At 41.1% G+C, this 23,898-nt stretch overlaps 1 protein-coding gene and 1 non-coding gene across 3 annotated transcripts in view; one reads left to right on the forward strand and one right to left on the reverse strand.

Moving 5' to 3' along the window:
* The window catches only part of AFF3 (ALF transcription elongation factor 3), a 576,292-nt gene that overhangs the window by 72,205 nt on the left and 480,189 nt on the right, over positions 1 to 23,898 (forward strand). The window lies entirely within an intron of this gene.
* On the reverse strand, positions 21,515 to 21,645 carry LOC118994219 (small nucleolar RNA SNORA24). Its single transcript, XR_005068006.1, has one exon. It is a non-coding gene; the product is annotated as a small nucleolar RNA SNORA24 (small nucleolar RNA).

A 23,898-nucleotide genomic window follows, 5' to 3' on the forward strand; every position in this document is an offset into this window, starting at 1 on the left:
AAAGAAGAAACAGAAATGATAGTTATTTTGGGAGCATGTTTCAAATGGAATTTTGGGGGTGCAGAAAAATCTATGAAGTGTCCCAAATACTTTATTGTAAATAAGACCAAATAGGTCGGTATTTATGATATGGTGAATTCTTAGCATCCATGGCATCAACCCTGCCCTTAATAAACAAGAAGAACAAAGGGGAAGCTCTCCGTTGTTGGATGTTTTGGTCTGTAGTCCGAGACTTGTCGCTTTCCTTGGGTGGCAGCCTTTACCTACAGGACAGGCCCCTCACAGTGTGGCCCAGCCTGCAAGCCTGCCAGGGGGCCACTTAGAGGACAGCCTGACCAATGGACATGAGGTCAAAATATCTCATTTGGTGTTAAAATGGAAGTGGTTTTTCTAGCCATCCCATCTCATAGACTAGAAATCCCCAGTTGTCAGTGATTCTTTCCTTGTTTATATTTAGTGACAGACGTCAGAAGGCATAAAAATACGTGATAAATGGTGTTTAGCCGAGCAAGCTGGATATACAGACTGTACTACCTGCTGATAACCACATCTGCTATGTGGTATGTGCCTTGAATATATACTCACTGAGACTTGGAAATGCGATGGCTTTGTGGGGGAAAGGCAGCTGATTTGCAGACAGGAAAAGGAAAAAAAACGCACAGTTCTGGTTTCTTAAATAAAGTGCCAGCCCATTTAGCTCATTATTTCGTATTTACTGATGGTTCGGCTGAAAGATTTTAGGGCTGCTCCTTCCAGTTCTTCTAATAGCCACACCAGCATCAACCCCTTTAAAGGAAGACTAATATCGAGCCTCCTCATTTGCCCAGCTTTGGATTGGAGCCAAAGCTTGGTGCTTCTTTCTTCAGACCAGGAGCCTCACAAAACCACACTCCCTCCCTCCAGATGTGTTTCAGGGGTAGATAGAGTGTGTGTGTGCTTTATTGCACTGTGACCGTTTTTTTAAAATCTAAGTTCATGGTTGTAGAATATGGTGTTATGGAGACACCTCATTCATAGGCAGTCTAGTGTATTTTTACAATTCGTATTTCATACACTAGTCACATAAAAACTCGGTATTTGGAGCTTTGAACTCCTCCTGTATCCTTTATATTTTCATTAAAAAATACCTCACATTTTTCTCTTGTCAGCCATTTTTGTTTTTCAAAGTTTCTCTATTTTATATGACAGTTCCAGAATTAAAAAAAGGCTTTTGCACACATTGTTTCTTTTAGAAACAAGTCATATACTATTAGACCATTGTTGATAAGAAGAAATTTATATTATTAAATTACAGTTTGTTTCAAGTCAGTTTTAATGCCATAACTTCTAAAATGTAGAGTCTTTTAAACAAATACTTGAGTACCTACACTCTGCTGAACAAGAATATGATCGTAATGGTATTCTATTATGTATTTGCCTGTGTTGTAAAATGTTCATTCCTATCAGTAACTTTATAACTGAAAACCAGAAACAATATGTTCCATTTTAAGAAAAACCTCATTTATTAAAATGTAAAGCAGTCAGTCCTGGCTGGGTGCCTCAGTTGCTTGGAGCGCTGTCCTGTAGCGGAAAGGTTTCCAGTTCAGTTCCTTGTCAGGACACATGCCTAGGTTGCGGGTTCGATCCCCGATTTGAGCATGTGTAATCCCTGGTCTGGATGTGTACTGGAGACAACCAATTAATGCTTATTCTTTGCATTGATGTTTCTCTCTCTCTCCTTTCCTTTCTCTCTGAAAAAAATGGGAAAAAGGTCCTCAGGTGAGGATAAAAAAAAATTAAAAGACTTAATCCAACACATTCACTACAGAAAAAGACCTTACCAAAAACTGTCTTTAGAGAGTAGATCTTTCAAGTATTACAAATAATTGCTTCATCCTGCAAATCTTGATTTAGCATCTGCTATGACCCAGACACTTCCTGTACTAGGAGTGGGCATGGAGAAGGGGAAGGTAGCAGGGAACTGTAGAAGCTGCGGCCAGTTAGACTCAGTCAGAAGTGAAGCTAATACATTTCTAAAATTATCGTGTGTGAAACAGTGTGAAAGTAGAGCTGATGATTAGAATTCACCTTACGCAGCTTTTCAGGAACACATCCGTAGAATAATGATGAACACTGCATAACAATTTGGGGGAACCAGAATGTGCACATAAATGAAAGGTAGTGATTCTTTCTAAGTCATGAACTAGAGAGTTGACCCAGAGGCATAAAATGACTACTCCGAAAAATGATGTATCTTCTAAAAGTGCTCAGATTTCTCCTTATAACAATTACAGCAATAGTGATTTCACAGCTGTTAGTCAGCCTGTTTTAATCTGCAAAAGGTGAAGTGTTTGACAGTTCCTTGTTCTCACATACAGATTAGCTGCGTGGAGTTTAACCTTTAGATGTGCTTGAGCAGCCACACTTGACAATTTTTTTTTTTTGTATAAAACCAGCCTAACAGAAACAGTCTGATAACTTGTAACTAGGAATACAGGAATCCGACGGACTTTTTTTCACTTGTTATAAATTGCTCCTGTTACCTCCTTTCGTCCTTTTTGTCTAGCGGTATTTTAACACTCATCCTAGCAAATAGAAGCAACTTTACAATTAAAGAATTGAAGCCATTTGCAGTGATAGAAATGTCAGAACAGGACAGTTCTCCCACTTGAATGCATTGCAGGGTTTTAAGTAACTGTGACTGCTTGCTACAGGGAGAAAGAGAAGTGGAGCCTTTTATCTTTACCTGAGAATGTGAAGATAAACATGCGTTTTAAACTCCTTATTTGTAGACCGTTTATATCTTGAGCTTCTAATTGTTGCAAAAGAACCAAACTTCTCAGACTTTATATAGTACACAGTCAACTTTTAAATGCAACTCTGTGTTAAATTAATTTTAAGGTAAGATGCACATAGATAGGGCATTTTACCTAACTAATGCAAATGATACGCCATTGGATTCTGCCCGTGTTGTCTGAAGAACATGCAGTGAGAAAACAGCCGAGAAAATAGGAGATGGCCAAGTGTGAAGTTGACATAAGCCAGCCTGTCGTCATTTTTAATCAGTGAAGGCTCTCAGGCTTGAACACAAGCTGCACAGAACACATTTTTAAGGGACTATGAGTGTTTACTAGATATAGGCACCATGCTAAGCATTTAACATGTTATCTTACTTAAATATCTATATGATTCGTTGAGGTAAAAGCTATCGTTAACTATTTTTCAAATGAAGATGTAGGCTAGAAAAGTTTACTAGTGATCCCCTCATTGGTCTTTCAGAAAGTCATGAGGGAGCTTTTTATTTATCTATTTACTTTTTATCTTCACTGGAGGACATTTTTTTCATTGTTTTTAAAGACAGGAGGGGAGAAAGAGAAACATGGATGAAAGAGAAACATCAGTTGGTTGCCTCTGGTACACGCCCAGACTGATAGGGTTAAACCCACAACCCAGGTGTGTGCCCTGCCCTGGAATTGCACCCACATCCCTTCAGCTACGGGATGATGCTCCAATCAACTGAGCCACACTGGCCAGGGCCCTGTGTGAGCTTGTTAAAAAATAGAGATTCTTCGAGCAACTTCTGGAGAGTAGGATTTAGAAGTCCTAGAATATGGATCTCAATATCTTTGTGGTTAAGTAGTTCCCCTGTTGATTCTAATAAATACCTAGGTTTGGAGGCCCTACTTGTTTGGAAGAGCCACCTCATGACAGTTGTGAAGCAGTGACCATTATGAAGGCCTGAGCATAGTCATTGGAAACCACCACCGAACCCTAGCATTTGAAAGAGTCCTAGCTTTGATTTGGTCTTACATCTTTCCCAGTGTGGGCTTACTGTCTCAACGTCCTTGACTGTGGGCATCTGAGCCTCTGCTGGAGGCAGGTCAGAGATGAGGCTCTGATTTTCCCAGACAGTCCTGGCTGTGGCTGAGCAGTTCTGATTATTAGGGAGTTGCTCTCTGCTCTGGACATGTGTATTCCTCCTGCCTGTCGCTCACTAGTTTTACCCTCTGGAACGATTAAGAATAAATCCAGCCCTTCATTTGCACGACATCCTTTGTGGTATTCAAAGAACTCCGCTTTTTCCTACAGCAGCTTTCCTACTCTAGGCTGATTGTGTCAGGTGCCAAGTTTGAATCCCCTGCCTAAAGAAATCCCATGGCAGCCTACACAAACACCCAGGATGTTAACACAGAATCCCCCAGCTCACCAGGAAGTGTGTGCTCTGGCTATTTCTTTCTAGTGTCCATCACTTTATAGCCTTCTAGAATCCCAGGTAATTTTCCTTTTCTTCTTTATTACTTAGCTCTGTATCAGAATTAGGACACCTAGTCATTATCTATAACACAAACCTGAAGTTTGCTTGTCAAAAAAGAATCGGAACTGGGGGCTTTAAAAGAGAAGTTAGCTGTGCTCAGTTCTGCAGTTGGCGGCCCTGGGGTCTGCAGCAGCGCAAGGCCGGCCTTCGCAGGGGAGGAACAGGCTGGGCTGCTCCCCCACAGCTCCCGCACTTTAGTCAAAGTAAACATATTTTCCTCCTATATTGAACCCTTCAGCCCTTTGTGTGTAAACGATTTCCCATCTTGTTTGAACTGTTTTTTTTTTCTGCAACAAACATTTATTGTAGGCAGTGTAAATAACAGCTGACACTGTTTGTGTTGACTTTTCTATGACTCTTCTGGGCTGTTATTTAGTTAGCAGAGAGTTTGGAGACCTGACTTCGTGTCTCTACTTTGTCACCAATATATAACTTAGACAAGTCTTTTAATCCTCTGGGCCAAAGTTTTTTTTGTGAAATAGGGTTAATGGGTACCTTCGCCCTACCTTGTGGAGTAAAGGATGCTGAACATTGGCTACCCAGAGTCTTGAGAGTGCAGAGAAATGGGTTATATAAAACAATGTGACACTATTATGAATATTTAATTGCCATTATTAGTAATGCCACTGTCAGCATATTAGAGGAATTTAGACTCTTTCTAACATGTTATGTGGTTTTGAATTTTGCTCTTACTGTTTAAGACAGGATAGAGTTATCAAAAATATTTACTAGAAAATTCTGGCCTTTCAGGGAATGGACTGATCACTCAGAAACAACTCTCTTAATTGTTGTCAGAGGAGCATGGAGAGTGGTGTGTGTGGGGGCACACGTGTGCACTCACTTGCATTTGTGCGCTGGCCGCATTTGTCCTCTAGAAGGAGCCAGATAAGAGATGCTTTCCCCTGTCCATGATCCAGATCTTTCCTGGGCGGTAGATTGGACTAGAAGAAATACAATTGGTACATCTCCTTAGGAGATGGGGGTTTGGGGTTATTTGTCTGGCCTTTTGAGTAACACATTTTGTTAGCAAGGGAGGGTGTGAGCAGATCTTCAAGTTCACGAGAGGGAAATAGATATGGGTTCGATGGTTTAGATGGAGAAACAAGTCAGTGAGTTGGAGTTCCCTGGGGATCGTGAGCAGTATTCCCTCCGGGGCATACCACTGGACTTGGAGGTCTCAGTAAGCATGGTTTCTGTTCCAGTTTCCTTTTGTAGAAGCTCTCAGATTATTGTCAGGTTTTCTAAACATTTGTCCCATGTTCCCAAGTAAGAGGCCATTATTGGACAACATTTCCTGTACCTCTCCATGCACAGGTGCTGTGAGGGTCAGTTAACTAGGTTATTAGCAATTGCTTTGAAAATTCAAAGGTACTTCAGACATGATAAACATTGTTTGGCTCTCATTTGGAGTTAGTAGAAAAGATACCTCATTTCTTTAAAGTTATGTAAAGAAGATGGAAGAGAGAATATTCTTCTTCTTGTAGTGACACTAACTGCTTTGTGATGCACTTCTGTGGTCATATTATCATGCAGTCTTTATCAGGGAAGAAATAAATGGAACCTCACTGGGTCTGCCAGAATCTTAATACTCCAGACCGTTACAAACACATTAAACTGTAATCGGCATCTAGTAGCTGTGTGTCTATAATATGTCAATTAGAATATTTAATTTGCAATAAAAGAGGAGTTAATAAAACATCTAAGAAATGGAAAATCAAATTAGAAGTGGCATGTTGGCCCCTGTTCAAGTGTCATGGAACACGAAAGGACAGGGAAACCTCAACCAGCTCACTTGCCGCTGGCTCGTTCGTTACCAAATGTCTGTAGATGTTCGGCTTATCACCCCCTTCCTCCCAAGCAATCTGCACTCAGTTTGATTCAGTCCTATCTCACTGTTTAGTGACATGGGCGTTTTGGAAGTCAACCTCAAAATAAACCAAAAAATGAGTTAGAACTACAATTTACTGATCGCTTGCTGGCCTATTTGCTTGTAAGATAAATTGTGTAGATTTTCTTTCTTCCCCTCAAAAGTCACTTCCCCCCTAAATACCTGGAGTTTGGCTTTTAAAAAATTTAACCACAGTTGAACTGCTGTTCAGCAACTTCAACTACAAATGTGCTTCTTGGCAATTTCATCACTATCTAATTGCCTTCTTCATTTCTTGTTTAACTGGTGTATATTATAATCACTGATTTATAAGTGTGGGTTGTAATAATGTCAACTGTCTGCTGGCATGATTGGAGAACTTAGGAAATGAAGTTAATTTTCTATATTCTTTTCTTAGAAACTCCTTTGTACTTAATTTAAGCAATAAGTGACATAAAAGTCCAAGCCACTAGAAGACAATGCATTTAGAAAATACTGATGATGAACTTATGCTCATCTAACTTTGTTTTTTTAAAAAGATTCTAATATATCTTTTGAGAATAGATTTTTGACTAAAGGAAAAATACTCTAGGATAGGTAGATAAGATGCCAGAAAAAAGAAAATCGAAGGGCTCTGACTATAGGTTTTTCTCTCTTTAATAAGTTACTTTAATATTAATCTTGGAATTCATATTTTAGTCATTGTTGTCTGTTGTGGAAAATATTATTTAGCTTAATAGTTTTAATTAAAATAAATGTGTGTGTTTTAAGCAAAACAGTTTAGGTTGTCATACCAGCAGCATTTTATGCATCCTTTCTTTGCTGGATTTCCTTTTAGAGATAATAATCTTTCAGGCTGTTTTCCATAAATATGCATATCATATTCATGTTCCTGTTTAATGTGTGCAGGAGTGAGAAGCCCTGAATTTGATTAACTTTATTAACCATAAATAATGAAGTGTACTCTTTTATGTTAACCCTTATTTTATTGTGTATCAGCCTTTAGACATTTGGCTATCTGGACAAGCAATCATTTATATCCTTTTAAAAAATATTTATTGCTTCTTTGACTAATTGCTTCTTATACGACTTAAAGCCTTGTGCAGTGGTACCATTTGTTAAAACACAGCCAGAAGCAGGCAGAGCAATGTCATTTTTCAAAAATTTAGTGTCATTTTTATAGACAAATAACACTTGTAAATGATGGATAACAGCTAGCAGCATGCTGCACGGTATAAAATGTGCATGAATTATATTTTCTGGGAGTTAGAAGGTTAACTTGTCTATAAACTAATTGAAGGGCTTTATGGTAAATGCAAAATGCTGTGTGCACATTATCGGCAAGACTGAAACCAGCTGAAAAAGGGATTTTCCTTCCCTGGGGTATTATTCATTATCTCATCCTCTTTCCTGGCTAGCTGCTGTATAAGGAGAGCCATCTCATCATGATGCATCTATAGGATTTATAAAGAGCACAGTGGAGATGCTTTCCCAGTCTGTAGATTAGAGCTTGCACATTAGAAAAGGGAATGGAGGTGAGTGTCGGCATGGAAATGATCACTGCATAATGATATTTTGGGGTATTTACACAGGCCGTGTTTTCCAGGCCCTGTGGTTCCTGGCCCTGGCAAAGCAAATGCTGGGGAAGTTCTTGGTTTCTTCAGCAGCTGGCAGATAGAAGTAATAGGAACGTATCACACTTTATTGAGGAAGGGTAACTCACAGGTCTCTTTTTATACCCTTTTACACTGTACACTTGTGTTCAGTTGAAGACACACAGTCTCAACTTAGTAGTGATTGGAAAGTTCATTTGAGCATGTCAATGCAAACTTCAGAAACTTCACTCATTTCAAAGGTAAGACTTTCCCTGCTCACCCCAGGTCTGGTTGTAGGCTCCCATCCTGATCGTAGGGAGGGAGGGAGGTGTGTGGGGGGTCCGTTTCATTTCCCCTCTGCCTTCCGACTGCTCTTTCTCATTGGGGTTGTGTTTGGGAAGAAAAGAAGGAAGGGAGGTAATTGTAAGGAACAGAGAGGATTTCGTACTTGACCGGTCTGGTCATAAGCTGGCTTTGTGTGTTCTGGGCTTAGCTGTTGTTTGACATCTCTTTATCTAAGGTGCTTTTGTTTTATTATACCAAGTCTAGGTTGGATTTCTTTTTATTTACCCTAATTAGTGTATCCATGGATTCATGTCTTACCACCTCTGGGGAAGTTTCAAGTTATTATCTCTTTAAATATTTCCTTTCTGCGGTTTTTTTTCTAGTCTTCTTTTCTTGGATTGCAGTTAGACTTCTTTTAGACCTTCTCACTGTATTCTGCACATAGGTTAACATCTCTTCTCTGTTTTTTATCTCCACGTCTCTCTTGTGTTGTTTTTCAGGTGGTTTCTTCGGTTCTGCCTTCCAGCTGATAAACTTTTCCAGCTTATTAACTTTCTTTTCAGCTTTGACTAATATGTTATATAATCTTGCTAGTGATTTTTTTTATTTTAATAACTATAACTTTTAAACACGTTTTATTTGGTTCTTTCTAATTTGGCTGGTCATTTAAAAAAACTTGTAGTAAAATACACAGAACACAAAACTGACCACCTTACCGTTGTTAGGTCTGCAGTTGCTAGCATCGTGCAGTCAGCCTCCAGCTCTTCACCTGGCAGAACCGAAGCTGCCTGGTTGTTCTTGACAGTCCCTTGTTGCTTGCTTGCTTTTGTGATTCTGTCCTTTTTAATTCTTTAATATGTCATATGTCTGTAGTTATTTTATTTTTTAAAGTTTTTATTTATTTTTAGGGAGAGGGGAATGGAGGAAGAAAGAGAGAGAAACATCCGCGTGTGAGAGAAACAGCTATTCGTTGCTTCTCGCACACCCCTGACTGGTAGCCTGCCACTCAGGCACGTGTCCTGACTGGGAATACCGACCGGCAACTTTTCGGTTTGCAGGATGATGCTCAGCTCACTGAGCCGCACCAGTCAGGGCTGTGTGCAGTCATTTTATAGTCTGTATCTGGTAGTTGAAACAGGTGAAGTCTGTGGTAATCTAAATCTGTTATTTGTTACTTCTCTTGATGCTTACACCTGGTGTTTTATTTCCATGTGTATTTAGTAAGCCTTGATCACTATATTTGATTGATCTGAATTTGTAAAGAAAGCCTTGGGACCTAAATGAAGGGTGCTTTTCTAGGAGAGTACTTGCTTTGTTTTAGGCAAGTATCCTTGGGGTGCTGCTGTCCTGACCCCCTTTCACCCCCATCCAGGTGCCCCGGTGTAACCCGGGGTTTGGGTTTAGTCCTCCTACCTGACTACAGGCCCCAGGCCCTTCCACAGACCACGCTGGAAGCAGCACTGTCCCATTTCACTATATTTAAGGTAATGAAATGGACTAAATTCCATTGTTCTACATGAACATGAATGAACAAATATTCAATATGTAAACTCATTTTGCAATAATACATATTCAGTATGTAGATACATTCCGTAATAATAGATATACAACAAAATCTAAAAACACAAACATATAAGTAATACTAAATGTACAGTTTTTAAAAATGAAGGGAAGGAAAGAAAAAGAAAGAAGCGCCGTCTCTCATAGACCCACAGAACCCTTCGCTTTGGGGGGCCTGTCACCCAGCGCTGTTTGTTTGTTTGCTTTTTCTTTTGTGCCCCTTGGTGGTCTTTCTTGCTTTTTCTGAGCCCAACAAAACAGTAGTAATTGTTTTTATTCGGGATCTGACTGTTTTACTGGTAGATACCCACCGCCCCACTCCAGGCATTTAGTTTGCCATACTAAGCCTTGGCTGACTTAAGCAGCTCACATTTTTGACTCCTGTGCTAAGCTCTCCAGCTTCAGCTCACTTGATAGGGCAGCTTCTCCTTCAGATGTACCCAGGCTTTTGATTTTGCAGAGGTCTGCTCTCTCTAGCCCCTGTTGGGGCATCTCAGTTCCCAGAAGAAGTCTCTTGAGCAGAATGAGCTCTGGTCAGCATTCCCACCGTCAGCTTCACATCTGGCTCCCCAGACTGAGTTACCTTTGTTCCACTCTGGAGTGGGTACTCGGGTGCAGGTACCTCCTGGTACAATTTTAGTAAGCCTGTAGCCCTCTCAGGGTGTGGCAGCTACCAATCCAGGATGCCTCCCAACTTCTAGGGAAACCATCATAAATGTTTTTCTACTTTGGAGCCTTGTACCACTTTTGTACCACCTTGCAGAAAGTGTGTCTTCCCTGCTGTGATTCTGCGTGAGCCCCGGAACCACCACAGGGTCACTGTAAACAGGGTTGGGCAGTGCACTCTCATTTGGCATGTTTCATTTTTTAAAATGTCATGCAGATGAACTCCATTAAAAATCAGGTTATGTTTATATAGCTACCCACATCACCAGAAGTGGAGCTTAACTCCCCATGGCTGGAATGTGAGCCGCATTGTGTGACTTCCTTCCAAAGAGCAGAGTGTGGCAGGGGGAGAAAGTAACTGGGGGAGAAACCTGGCAAACACGTCCTCAGCCAGGTGATCAGGTTTAATACCAAGTCCCCCCGACAGGATGCACCTGTGGTAAGATGTGACTGGCACTTCACCTCTCCGGCCTTCTAAAAACCTGTCATCCCAGTCTCAGGAGGAAAAAAAAAGGAATAAAACCCAAATCGAGGGACATTCTACAAAATGCCTTAGTAAAACCAAGGAAAGTGAGAAATTGTCATAGGTGAGGAGGCGAAGGAGCCTTTACTATAAACTGTAGTGGGATGGGATCCTGGAACAGAAGCAGAACAAAAAAAAGGTGCAAAATCCAAAGCAAGTGTGCAATTTGGTTAATGGTAGTGTGCTGGCATCGGCTTCTTAGTTGTGACGGGTGTATATAGTAACATAAGATGCTAACAATAGGGTAAATTGGGTGATAGGGTATGCTGGGGTGACAGGTGTGTAGGGATTCTCTGCCCTGTCTTTGCAATTTTCTGCATATCTAAAACTGTTGTAAAATTAAAAAAAGTTTATCTCAATTAAAAATTTCAAATAAAAACAATTAAATGAAGTAGATATTTAATTAATTTTCGCAGTAGTGTGAAGAAACATATATGAGGTGTTATCTGTATTTCAACAATACCTTTGACCATCTAGAAGATGTGATGAAGTCCATTGGACAGGTAGGTAGCACAGTTAAATAAGCAGTAATTAGTACGGTGGTTAAGGGCATAGCTCTGGAGCCAAACTGACTGGGTCTGAAGCCCAATTTCATTCCTCCGAACTCTGTGACTTTAGGTAAGTTAACATTCCTGTGTCTCATTATTCCCATTTGCAAAATTACTGTCCCATATTGGGTGGTTGTGAGAACTAATGAGATAACACTCATAAAGCCCACCTGCCATATACCACATCCCTGTGTTAGAACCAGGCGGTTGGTTTCCTCTACTTTCCCAACATTTTTACTACCTGTACGGATGACTGTAAGGCTGACAAGTTGGTGGATAACACTGTTCCAGGCAGATTAATAGGACATTCTCTGTTCTCGAGGCCTTGAAATGATCCAGGACAGAGAGTGTGTTTCCCACGTTGTTCAGTAATAACATTGTCACTTGTGCCTCCTGGACACTTAGGGTGCTCTCTAAATGTTAACGAATGGGTCAGGTTAATACACTTAGTCATATGTTTGGTGTTTGTGGTTTCGCAGAACATAATTTATTTATGGTCTTAAAGAAATTCATCATGTGGTTGGGATCATAAAGCTTGTTGTGTGGATGCTGCTGTGTTAGCAGATGAGCTTTTGTTGTCCATTTTCAAAGGCACCTGCGAGGCACCAGTGCCAGATCCTGGGCCGTCTTCCTCTAGTCCTGACATCTGGCTTCTTGGCTGACCCTCCCGCCAGGTGGGAGTGTTGATGTGGCCTCTGGGTCAAAATTAACCCTCCTCTTCGCATCGCCCTTTTGTTGACTTGCTTTGGATTAGAAATGAGGACATGGCATTTTCTTTTTTATAAAAACAGGTGTATTCAGATGTAATTCACATAGCATACAATTCATCTGTAATTAAGTGCACAGGGATTCACAGACTTGTGCAACCTTCACTACAGTCAGTTTTGAAACATCTTCATGGCCCTCCACGGTAACCCTGTACCTTTTACCTGTCACCCCCCCAGGTCCTCACCATTCACAGCCCATTCACAAATCTGCCTTCTGTCACTATAGATTTTCCGGTTCTGACATTCATATAAATGGAATCATATAATATGTGGCCTTATGTGTTAGCCTTATTTTTCTTAGCATAACATTTTTAGGGTTTCTCTATGTACTTAAGTCCTTTGCTGAGTAGTGTAGTAATCCATCGAATGTATAGGTGAAATTTATCAGTTCATCAGCTGGTGATCCCATTTGTTTTCACTTTTTGGTTATTATAGTAATGCTGCTTTGAACATTTGTGTATAGGTTTTTCCGTGGATAATGTATTTTTAATTTTTTGGGGTATATATCTTGGAGTGGAATTGCTGGTTCATAGGTTGTAACTCCATCTTAAACTGGCTGAGGAACTGCCACACTGTTTTCCAGAGTGTCTGCATCACTGTGTATCCCTGCCTGTAGCGTATTAGTTCTGATTTTTCCACACGGTTGCTAACACTTGCCTTTTAGATCATAGGCATTCTAGTGCTTGTGAAGTGGTATCTTGTGGATTAGATCGGCATTTCCTTAATGTCTAATGATGTTGAGCACCTTTTTTATGGGTTTATGGGCAGTTTGTATAACTTCTGTGGAGAAATTTCTATTCAGATTCTTTGCCCATTTTTAGATAGGCTATTTTTATTTTTATCATTGGCTTTAAAAAAATTCTTACAATTCTAAGTATTAGTCCCTTATCAGATATATGATTTGCAGATATTTTCTCCCATGTGTCTTTGTACTTCTCGATGATATTCTTTGACACATAAAAGGTTTTAATGTCGATAAAATACACTTTATTCTTTGTTGTTGTACTTTTGGTGTGGTATCTGAGAATGCTTTGCTAATTAAGGTCTTGAAGATCTCCTATATTTTTTAAGGTTTTTATAGTTTAGCTCTTAGATTTAGGTCAGTGATCTGTTTTGAGTTAATTTCTGTGTGTGGCGTGAGGAAGGAAATCTCTTGCTTTCCTTCCTCAGAGAGCTTAGGAAGTCTGCTTGGATTCCTCCAGACTTCCCTTGTGTCTTTTCTCTTATGATCCAGATTTGTATCCTTACTTCATGGCTGTAATAAATCTTAGTTGTTAATATAAATATTTGTGGAGTTTGTGTCCTTTCAGCAGATACTTGAGTACGGGGGTGATCTTAGGGCTCCCTAACACAGGGTCAGTCTCATCCATGTGACTGTCCAGTTGTCCTGTTGCCATTTGTTGAAAGAAGACATATGGTTTCAAAGAGAAGTGTATCTCCTGAAAGCTCAAGAGCACCAAATGGCTTACACATGTAGCGAGTATGTGGACTACGATAGGACCCCATCTTAGTTCTCTTAGTCCAGGCTGTCACAACACAAATACTGTAGCCTTGGTGCCTTAAACAACAGATATTCAGTCCCCACAATTCTGAAGGCTGGGATGTTTCAGATTAGGTGCCAGTTGATTCCCCTTTCTGGTTTGTAGATGAATGACTTTTTGCTATATTCTCTCATGGTGGAGAGAAAGAAGGCTCTGATTTACTCTTCTTCCCCCCTATAAGGGCACTAATCCCGTCAGAGGAGCCCACCCTCTTGACCTCATCTAAATCTTATTATCTCCTGAAGGCCCAACTGCACATACCGTCACACTGGGAGTTAGGTTTTTAAAAAAAAAAAAATATATTTATTTATTTTTAGAGGGGAAGGGAAGGAGAGAGGGAAATATCAGTGTATGGTTGCCTCTGCTGGAAACACACAATGTACCGTGTGTCCCCTGCCAGGAACTGGTCTGCAACCCAGGCATGTGCCCTGACTGGGAATTGAACTGCGATCCTCTGGTTCGCAGGCCTGCGCTCAATCCACTGAGCTACACCAGCCAGGGCTTAGGGTTTTAACATACAAAGTTTGGGGCACACAGACATTCAGTCTGTAAGAGAACCCTATATTTTAAATTTTAGGACCATCTCTGGGCCACCTTGTATTTACTCACTTTTTCTCTGGATGGGATGTATCAAAATGCTACTTTCCTTGCATTTGCTGGCTGTATACTTCATTGTAGTCAAGTGCTTCAAGCTACCAGCCTTGTGTATATGATGTATGTCTTGTGTAAAAAGCAACCTTGGATATCTGGCTTTCATTATCCAAAATTACGGCTTAAAAGGTCAGCTATCCACTTAAAAGGTCTATACATTTATTTAAAACTATATGTAAATCTTACTGTGTTGCTTTTTTCATGGAGGCCTTTTATTTTTCAACTGTGTCTCAAAAAGTCTTGTAGTCTTCATAAAAAAAAATAGCATGGTAACCCTGGCTGGGTGGCTCAGTTGGTTGGAGCATCGTCTCATACACCAAAAGGTTGTTGGTTCGATTCTCAGTTAGGTCACATACCTAGGTTATGGCTTTGATCCCTGATGAGGGCACATGCAGGAGGCGACCAGTCCCTTTCTCTCTCTCAAATCAGTACACGTGTCCTTGGGTGAAGATTAAAAGAATAACTTGGTGTATCTAAATAAGTGTGAACTGTGGGTGCAGAAGACTTGCATGAATGCTGTTTCTACTACTTACAGTTATGGAACTGGGTGACTGAATCCTCTGAGTCTCAATTTCCAGCAGAATTGTTGAGCAGAGTAGCTGAGATGATATTTATAATATACCTAACATATCATTCCCTGGCATATAGTAGTCATTCAACAAATAATGGTTGCTATTTTGTAGTTGATAATTGAAACTCCAGCTATCACTCATTTTTTCTGTGATTTTTTTTTTTGAATGTCCTATTTGAATATGCTTCTGGTCAATCTTAGTCTTAGAAAGTTAATGTAGTTATTCTTTTATAGCTAGTGTGATTTGCTCTAGCTATTTGAGAGTTGAAATTTCTCAAGTTTCAGGGTGTGTTCCCAAGGGATCAATGATGGATAGTAGTTAATCTTGATTCCAGGAAACATAGGTGCTGAGGGATTCATGGAATATATGTTTGCATTTCTGCCAGAGAAACTCACAAATTACGTAGGTTGCAAATGCAGGTGGCTTTTTTTGTGAGAGGAGAAACTCCCTCTAAGTAGTCCAGCTTTCTAGTGAAGACAAAATTTCTTCAACAAGACGTGAGAGACTTTACAAATTGTGGGGAGGCAGGGTTGAGTTTAAACCAATAGGAACAGATTGTTGAGAAAACAATGTGACTAACAGAAAAGGAAGGACAAACGGCACCTATAGAGCAGAGAGTAACAAACACTGTGATGCTGTGGAGGAGGTGGATGGAATTAATAACATCGATAATAATATTTACTAGTAGTTATAATAGGTATCATTTATTGAGCATTTACTATGTGATGTGTGTACTGTGCAAAATGCTTTGATCATGTATTTTTTCATTTAAGAAAAACAAAGGTTCCATAGGGTAGAGTCAGGAGTTAAACAGGTTAAATAAATTATTCTGAAGTTACACAGATAGTAAATAACAGATCCAGAAAGTAAATCCAGTGTGGCCAGAGACCTCAACAGAAGTGATTTTCCCTTTTTCTAGAGTGTATGACAGACCTGAAAACCCATTGGATCTACTGTCTACCCTGTTCTTCTCAGCTTTCCCTATGGGACCAGGTGTTCAAACTGGATACTTTTCGGTGTGAAGAGGGCTCTATTAACACTTACTTTAGGGCAGAAGATATATACCTGGCTGTCTTGGGCACACCAAAACATACGGTCACCTCTCTGTGGGCGTTTTAAAGCAAAGACATAGCCTAAAAGATGGGGTGGTGTAAACAGGGGACATGGAGACACAGAGCTGCTGGACTCCTATTTTGATTGTACCATATTTACCAGGGTAAATGACCTTAAAATTGGAAAGGATGGAGTAAATATGGTTAGGGGAAATTAAAACTCAAGATAGAAGAGGTAATGAGAGCTGCTGGGAGTACATTTAGGTCTCCTGGGCACCGAAAGACCCTGCAGATGCGATGGTGGAACCACTTCAGATAATGTTTCGTGAATCAAGGAGACCAGAATGCCGGAACGTTGTAAATGATTTCACCGAACATGTCCCAGTTTCTAAGGGGGAGAAGTATAATTTAGAAGCCACAGATGGGTGAGTGTAAGTCAGTTTCTGATGAAATTCCAGAAGCAATTTTAAACAGATGTTTGTGAACATATAAAAAGGCAGCAGTGATTACTGGGAGACAGGAAGAATTCTGTAAGAACAGGTTTGTTCCTGTTTAAATGGGATCATTAGTGTGACGGAGGAAGGGAATGTCAGAGAGGGAATATTGATTTCAACAAGCCATTTGAGAGTCTTTCATGAATGGCAAGATGGAGACATGTGAGCTGGGTGATAATACAGTTTGATGAGATTATATTTGATGGTACAACCATTTTAAAACTGGGTAGTGAATGGATTAATTGACAAGTCCAGGGACCAAATATGGCCTGCCACTTATTTTTGTAAATAAAGTTTTATTGGAATAGTCAAGCCATTCATTTACATATTGTCTGTGGCTGCTTTTATGGTACAATAGAAGGGCAGCAGTTTTGAAAGAGACCATATAGACCACACGACCTAAAATATTTGCTATTTGGCTGTTTTACAAAAAATGTTTGCTGAATTCTGGCGAAAGAAAACATTGGTTTTCAGACCAGCTACAGATTAATAGAATCTAAGAATTAGAATCTAAGAAGTTCTCATTAATGTCCTAATTTTTCCTCCTCCACCCTCACCAACTTCATAAGAATCTCTGAGGTTGAGTCTAACTTAAAAAAAAAAAAAAAGAATTCCAAGGTAACTGTGCTGTGCAGTCGGGGCTAGAGACTGCCGGTCTGGAGGGAGAGTATAATGGGGGATGCTGCAGGGCAGGAGGCCAGGACTCATCTTGTGTTAGAGATGACAATACATTAGCCAGTCTCAGGATGATGCGGGTGAGAAGAAGAGATGGTCCTCTAGGTCACAGAATAAGAATTGCAGAATTTCCATCCCCAAGCCAAGGTAACAAAACGATGTTGATTTTAGTAATAAATGTAGAATTCTATGCGCAAGTACTAAAGGTCCTCTGCAGAAGTGTTGGGTGATGATCTACTCGTGGTAATTCGTGTGAAAGTGAGCTAAGAGTTACCTGCAGACTCAAGATTAGCCAACAATATACCATGACCAGGAGAACCAAACTGAAACAAAACTAACAGTAATATCTGTGGCAGTCTCAAACTACATTACATAATTATAATGAAACCCAAAGATAAAACTTTCACTATACTCTGCTTAGGTGAGATCACATCTGTTAGATTTAAGCTTCTGACTGCTGAGAAGATGGCTAATTTGGCTTTGGATTCTCACCAAGTATGTTATGTTATGTTATGTTATGTTATGTTATGTTATGTTATGTTATGTTATTTTTACTCTGTTCTACTCTACTCTTTTTTATCCTCACTTGAGAGCATGTTTATTGACTTTTTTAGAGAGGGGGGGGAAGAGCAAGAAAAGAAGAGAAACATCTGATCTGTTGCCTCTCACACGTGCCCTGACCAGGAACCGAACCCACAACCCAGGCATGTATGTGCCCTCTCTGGGAATCAAATCTGAGACATTTTGGTTTATGGGACAATGCTCCAACCAACTGAGCTACACTGGCCAAGACTGTACCACCACCCATAACCCCCATCCCCACCCTCTGCCCCCCTCCTTTAAAACAAGATGAGCTGCATGGGAGGCAGGGAGGCTTGGTCTCTGCGGGGTGTTCAAGCACAGGATTGGATGATCATTTGGCAGAAGTTAGAGTTGGAAAATACCTGGTGGTTGGAGTATCAGGTTTTCCAGAGAAACAAAACTAATTGGGTATGTGTGCATGTGTGTATATTCAAAGAGATTTATTGTAAGGAATTAGCACCCATGATGTGGAGGTCAGCAAATCCCAAGATCTACAGGGTCAGTTGGCAAACTGGAGAGGCAGAAGAGCCAATGATGGAAGTTCCAGTCTGAGTTCCAAGGCTTGTGAGCAAGGAGAACTGATGGTATAAGTACCAGTCTTAAGGTCTGTAGGCTTAAAACACAGGAAGAGTCGATGTTTTAGTTCAAATCTGAGGGCAGTTGAATGTCCTAGTCTTGTCCCAGTTTGAAGGCAATTGAGTGAAAGAATTCACCTTTGCTGAGGGAGGTCAGCCTTTTTGTTCTATTCAGGCCTTCATAGGATTGGATGAGGCCCACTGGTGTTGGGGAGGGTACTCTGCTTTATTCAGGCCAGTGATTCAAATGTTAACCCAATCCAGGGACACCTTCACAGACACCTAGAATAATGTTTGATCAGATATCTGGACACCCTGTGGCCTAGTCTGGTTGACATAAAATTAACCATTACTGTGACTGTCTAACGCAACGTCCTCATTTTGTGGATGAGAAAACAGTCTCAGGAGACCTGAATTGCCCTGTGTGCCCCAGTGGGCGAGGTGGCTCTAGGATTTGGGTCTCCTAGAGCTCCTCCTGCCAGACTGTTGAGTAGATGCAGAGGGTGTGCTAGTGGCCTATGTAGGATTCTCTCCAGTTTCTGGGATTAGATGGACTCTGCTGGGGGGGTGGGGGTGGGGAGAAGAAGAAGGGATGAAGTATTGCCTAGGAATGAGAAACCTTAACTAGGGAAAGAACTACAGCCACTGGAAAGTGTAGTGTGCGGGTTGGAGGAGCCGTTCCTCACCTGGATACGGAGGGGCACCCAGTTGACCGCCGTAGGCTTCTGTACTTGGATTTTCTAATAAACACCCTTCATGCCTCTTCAAGGAGCACCAGATGCCACTTAATCCTTTAATTCTATCAAGAGGATGAGGAAGAGAGATCTGTAGACAGGATTCATGCTGATATGCATAATTCATTGAATGAAGGTCACCATCAGCCCCACAGACGGAGCCCCTATGTTTTCAGCATAGGACCTGGTCTTGTTGAACCAGAAGATGATTTGGCCAAAAAGATGCAAGGTACTCAAAGGTTAGCTCTTTCTCTCCAGTACTGTTCCTGACAACCATGGTGGCAGGCTAAGCACCTACCTTGTGTCAAAGGCTGTTTCACATACCTTATTTTTTCTTGGTCCAAAGATATCAGTGGAAGTTATACATTATTATCCCCGCTCCACAGATGAGAAGTCAGCTCCAGATGCCTTTTCTTCATCATGGGAGAAATGGTTTGAAAATGATACAGCTTCTAATGTAACTCTCGCAGAGTCAACTCTGTTACTGTCAAACAGCAGAATTTGAAATTCCGTGGTGGCTAACCTGTTGACACCCAGCACACTTCAGGTGTTGTATAAATAAAGTCAACAGGCTGACTTTTGAGTAAAACATAATTTTTCAGCTGCTGCTAAGAGGAAGATAATTGATGAGAAAAGGTAAATATCAATGCCTTTTTGATTGCCTGTTGTTTTAGATTGCCTCAGCTTCTCTTCATCATTGCACAGAAACTTAAAAGCCATGCAAAAGAGCCTCTCAGTATAAATTTCCTCCTTTCCATTTCCCTCTTGTCACATTTCCTCACACCCTTTAAGAGAAGCCCTGCTCATGGGGAAGGCAGGAATTAGTTGTTAACTTTCTAATTATTACAAGTGTGTTCAACAAATCACTGATGAGAGGCGTGCATGTTGCAGGTGCCCATGTGAGAGCAAAACCATGAGAGGCTGCTGGAGCAAACGTTACAGGTGCACCGTTCCCATTCTGCCCTCCAGGAGACGTAATTTAGGGTAGTAGTGAATAGATTGTGAATGCCGAGGAGTTTTGTGTCTTGATTTACAAATGCATTATCATTAAGCTCTAAACTGTATGAATTGGAAAATGGATCCACCAAGTTGAATGGCAATCTCTAAAACCAGCTCCTGCACTTAGAATAGGGTAGAGTCAGGTGGGTAGGCAGTTGGAGAGTTTGGTGTTAACATGGGGTTCTTATGAATCCATGCTAAGCAAGAATAGTCCTAGAAGGCAGCTCTGGGTAGCTACCCAACAAAGTGGGCAGGACGCCCTCATTGCCCTTTCCTAAATTCACTTATGGGTAAAAGGTGAGGGCGTGGGAAGTTAGCTGATTCTGAGCTACTTCTGCCATTTTTCTTATAACTTTACAATTAAGTTTTGTCAACTTCTTAAACCATAAATAGAAATCTTAATCTTATTCTTTCCCCTATCAAATTAATTTTAATACTTAAACTTGAAAAGGAAACTGAGTGGCATGGTAGCTTATCCCTAGATTGGCTCTTTGGTAAAATAAATTTAGTTCATATGTGAGCAGCCAAACAAACACGACAGTAGCACACTGAGAGGGAACGAAGATTCCGTACAGGAAGCTCAAAAGTCTGTTTTCTGTGCCGCATTTACGCCAGTCCCCTTCTGTGATTGAACATCCCAGGGCCCTTTGAAAATGCATTTGTGTTTTTTGTTGAATGCATCTCAGGTCTTGAGAACTCACAGCCTGGAGAGGTATTGATTGCATTTAAGGGTCCATTACTTAGGTAAACCAAATAATGTAACTGATCTTGGCTCTAATTGATCAAATCTTTCCCACAGTGTTGGAAAGATTGTAATCTAATTACTTTGGTTCCTGGTTTCTAAGGTGAAGGTTACATTTTGCTGAAATTTATCCTGTTTCAGCAACCTCTCCTTATCCGATGTCCAATCTTGAAACACAGATACAGTGTGTGTTGTACAAGTATGAACTTGGAGGTGCATACATGGAGAGACATAACAAATCAGCTACAATTCTGAAGCTCTCTGGGTTTTAATTTCGACTCTTTATGAATGGCAGATAAGAAATGTGAGCCATGTTAGTTTTTTCCTTTTAACTTTTACAGCATGACAGAGGGTGGTACTGCCTCATCAGGTTCACTACTCGCCTCTCTCATTTCTCCTAACAAGCTTTGCCTCATCCTAATTCTTTCCCTTTCTGGAAGTTGAAGATCTGTTACCAGTTTCAGAACATGCAAGCACAGTGTGTGTGAAGACTGTTGTTAAAAGCTGTCGAGTTGCTGATTTGTCCATGTATCAGCTACCCTGATCTTAATGAGCTCTTAACTAGTCTTTTTTTGACTTTAAATATTTTTAAATTACAGTTGACATACAATATTATAATAGTTTTCAGGTGTATAGCCCAATGATTAGACATTATATATCTTACTAAGTTATCATCCTGATAAATCTAGTACCCATCTGACACCATGCATAGTTATTACAATATTATTGACTATATTCCCTGTGCTGCATTTTACATCCCCATGACTATTCTTTTTTTTTTTTTACAGTGAAGAATGTTACTTGTGCAAGTCAGAATCTGATACCAATTAAATGGTGGAAACTTTGCCAGTAAACAAGAATATGCTCTTCCAGGGCTAGGAGGGGAGACCGCCACAGTTGACAGGTCCCAAAGACATGTGGACCCCATGACTGTTCTTTAACAGCCAGTTTGTACTCTGCAGTCCCATCACCTCTTCACCCATGTGCCCAGCTCTCCTCCCATCTTAAAGAGGACCTTTTAACATTTCTTGTAATACTGGTTTGGTGATGATGAGCTCCTTCAGCTTTTTCTAGTTTGGGAAGGTCTTTATCAGATGTCTTTAGATTCTAAATGGTAGCATTGCTGGGTAAAGGGATCTTGGTTGTAGGCCCTTGCTTTTCATAACTTCAGATATTTCTTGCCAGTCCCTCCTGCAGAGTTTCTGTTGAGAAATCAGCTGACAGTCTTATGAGAATTCCCTTGTAGATAACTGCTTTTCTCTTGCTGCTTTTAAGACTCTGTCTTTCTGTCTTTAATCTTTGCCATTCTAATTATGATGTGTCTTGGTGTGGGCCTCATTGGGCTCAACTTGTTTGGGGCTCTCTGTGCTCCCTGGTATTGTACGTCTGCTTTCCTTCACCAGGTCAGGCAGATTTTCTGTCATTTTTTAAAATATGGGTTTCCAATTCTTTGCTCTCTCTTCTCCTTCGGGCAACCTCATGATGCAAATGTTGTCCCAGAGGCTTCTTATACTCGCTTAGTTTTTTTGAATTATTTCTTCTCTTTGCTGTTCCGATTGGGTGTTTTCTGGTGTCTTATCTTCCAAATCTCTGATTTGATCCTCTGCTTCATCTACTCCACTGTTGATTCCCTGTAATATAGTCTTCATTTCAGTTAGTATATTCCTCATTTTTGACTGGTTCTATTTTTATGTTTTCTAATTCTGTTTTTGTTCCCTCTTTGTTGATGTTCTCACTGAGATCATTGAGGATCTTTATAATTAATGTTTTGAATTCTGCACCTGATAGATTGCTTATCTCCATTTTGTTTAGTTTTTTTCCCCCTGGAGTTTTGTTCTGTTCTTTCATTTTAGATGTGTTTCTTTGTCTCCTCCGTTTGGCAGCCTCCCTGTGTTGGTTTCTATGTATTAGGCAGAGCTCCTACATCTGCTGGGCTTAGTAGAGTGACCTTATGTAGTAGGTGTCCTGTAGGGTTTAGTGGTGCAGGCTCCCATCACCCAAGCTGAGTGTTCCAGCTGCACCCACCCCTGTGTGGGCTGTGTACTGCCTTCTTTGTAGTTGAGCCTTGGTTATTGTTGGCACATCATTGGGAGGGATTTACCCCCAGGCTGAATAGCTGCAAGGACTGGCTGTGACTATGACCAGTGTGGAGGATCAGCTGTGCTGGGCCTGACCCCACGGAGCAGGACTTACTTCAGCAGGGCTCTGGTGCCCACTGAGCCCTCCTCTTGAGTGTGTTGTTTGTGGAGGTGGCCTCGTGGAGGTTGCAAGTCAAGGTCAGCCAGCACCTGTGACTGCCCCAAGCCACCTGGCTTGAGCTGCAAAGTGATCTGCAGATGAGAGTGAGTAGACACTGCTACTTATGCTGGGCTTGGAGGTGCCCAGGAGAGGCTGAGCTATGAACCAAGGCTGGCTGCCAATAGTTCTAAGCCTGGGGCCACATAATGAGAGGTATAGGGAACACTGAGGCCAGACGCTGCTTGTTTGAGAGATTTTAGGAAAGTCTGAAGCATGAGCCAAGACAGGCTGTTAGTATGGAAGAGGCACTGGAAATAGCTTGGGTGGGCCCACAAGTTGGATGGGATGGGATATCAGGGAGTCACCAGGGTGGGGCAACATTGTTACCCAGGTGTGCTAGATGGTTAGCTAGATGGCGCCAACTTGACAGCTCTGTGGGGGGATGGCTCAGAATAGGAACAATGTCCTCTTCTCTGGGAGAAAGCAGCCACTCCATCTCTCGCCCTGATGTCAGACAATTCAGTTCCTCCTTGTATGTACCTGGTGCCTTTGGAGCTGCTATCCCAGTGCTGGAGCTCAGAGCGAGTGAGTCCTAGTAAGTCTGTTCGCAGGCCCTTTATGAGGAACTCTCTTTCTTAGCCATAGTCCCTATTGGTTTATGCAGCCCGAGTTATGGGGACTTCTCTTACCAGCACTGCAACCCTGGGCTAGGGTCCTGGTATGGGGCTGGGGCCTCTCATTCTTCAGGGGGGACCTCCGTAGTCTCATAAGCTCTCCGGATTTTTATCCACCACATGTGGGTGTGGGACCAGCCCGATCTGCATCTCTGCCCCTCCTACCAGTCTTGCTGTGGCTTTTTCTCTGTATCCTTAATTGTAAAACTTCTGTTAAGTTAGACTTTGTATGGTTCTGAATGATGGTTGTTCTGTAGTTTAGTT

Source organism: Sturnira hondurensis, unplaced genomic scaffold (assembly GCF_014824575.4).
Source record: "Sturnira hondurensis isolate 20B ecotype Veracruz unplaced genomic scaffold, ASM1482457v3 Scaffold0009178, whole genome shotgun sequence".
NCBI lineage: Eukaryota > Metazoa > Chordata > Mammalia > Chiroptera > Phyllostomidae > Sturnira > Sturnira hondurensis.